At 37.2% G+C, this 1,450-nt stretch overlaps 1 protein-coding gene and 1 long non-coding RNA gene across 2 annotated transcripts in view; both read right to left on the bottom strand.

Moving 5' to 3' along the window:
- Positions 1–875, bottom strand: part of LOC107835798 (uncharacterized) — a 5,245-nt gene extending 4,370 nt beyond the window's left edge. The window contains exon 1 of the long non-coding RNA XR_001661618.1: positions 788–875. This is a non-coding gene — a long non-coding RNA (uncharacterized LOC107835798). The remainder of the gene's footprint in view (positions 1–787) is intronic.
- LOC103135289 (vascular cell adhesion protein 1-like) overlaps positions 1–1,450 on the bottom strand; it is an 88,236-nt gene that overhangs the window by 21,524 nt on the left and 65,262 nt on the right. The window lies entirely within an intron of this gene.

The following is a 1,450-nucleotide window of genomic DNA, read 5'->3' as shown; positions in this document are numbered from 1 at the left end:
GCCCAGAAAATGTTTGGAAACCACTGGGGGGGCCCAGGAGAAAAAGTTTGGGAACCACTGCTATACTGTCAACATGGACCACACTCTCTTATGTACCTATGCTACAAAGGATTAAGACAGTTCTGAACGCAAAAGGCTTCCCAAGCCAGTACTAGAAGGCGTACCTAATAAAGTGGGTGGTGAGTGTATATTACATAGAAATAAGAAACTTACCTATAACTGTTAACTTTATAGGACTGTCACAAAATGTTGCTTTAATGTCCGTGTACTCTATTCTGAAGAAGTATTTGTCGTCATGATCTTCTGTTAAATCAGGAATCCGAACGCTGCAGTTATGGCGTTGCAAATCTCCAGTCATTTCCACTTGATGGGTGTTAATTGACCCACTGCTGTTAAAAATCACGTAACTTGATCCCACACCATGTATGGGCTTATGTTTCATCAAGACTACGTAATTGGGGTGGTACAAGTAACCATCTTCTTGACGAATATTACATTCGATCTCCACACAAGATCCACTCAGAACTGTCATCTCAGGAGCAACCATTAAAACCAAACGAGGTGTTCCACTATAGCAATCTTGAAAAGCTCCTGTAAAACAGATAAATTATTAAAATAACATGGAGAAAAATCATCCTGTGACATCGACCATGTAACATGATGCTGAACTCCGATTCATCTTCATGTTGCGTGTGGAGCCTTTGAACCATGTTGGAATCAAATATTTCAGACTAGAAGTGATTTATGTGACGTCTCCAAATAAAAGGGAGTGAACAAACAAACTCACCTGGATGACAGAGGACAATCAGTGAAATGCTGACTATCAGGATGTTGTTAGACAGGTGACAGAGCTTCTTCATCTCCCTGATGGAACAACTTAATGATGAGATTAACATTTTTTTAAAGCAGTCTCTTGATAAAATCAAAGCTTACATGATTAAAAGGCAGAAATGAAACATTTTGAAAAATATTTTGATTATTTCAGGACATTAAAAATGATTCTGCATTATAATTAAAGTCAGAAAACATACATAAACATAAATCAAATCAACATAGACCTACCAAAAAGAGCTGCAGCTAAATTAGAACCAGTTTAGATTGAAAAACTGAATGTATTTTAGTTGATCAACAGCAGGTCAGACCACCACCTTCTGAGTTTCAAAGTAAATGTGATGGATATGTAACCTTTCTCTGTTCGTCTTAGGTCCATTAGGTTGACTTCACAACTTACAGTCAAGCTGGCTGTGTTTAACACATAAAGAGTAAAAGTTGGTGGTTAGCATCAGGCCAGCAGTTTGTGCCACAAAGTTACTGACCGTAAAAAGGGACGGGCTGGCTGTGATTGTATTGTGATATTTAAAATCAATTTACATAAAACATCTACATAGCTATCATTTTCTTTATTATAAATGTCAATATGCAATTTTACTAGATGGAGAATACACACATT

Source organism: Poecilia formosa, unplaced genomic scaffold, assembly GCF_000485575.1.
Source record: "Poecilia formosa unplaced genomic scaffold, Poecilia_formosa-5.1.2 Scaffold24, whole genome shotgun sequence".
NCBI lineage: Eukaryota > Metazoa > Chordata > Actinopteri > Cyprinodontiformes > Poeciliidae > Poecilia > Poecilia formosa.
This window is presented reverse-complemented; position numbering and strand designations above follow the sequence as displayed.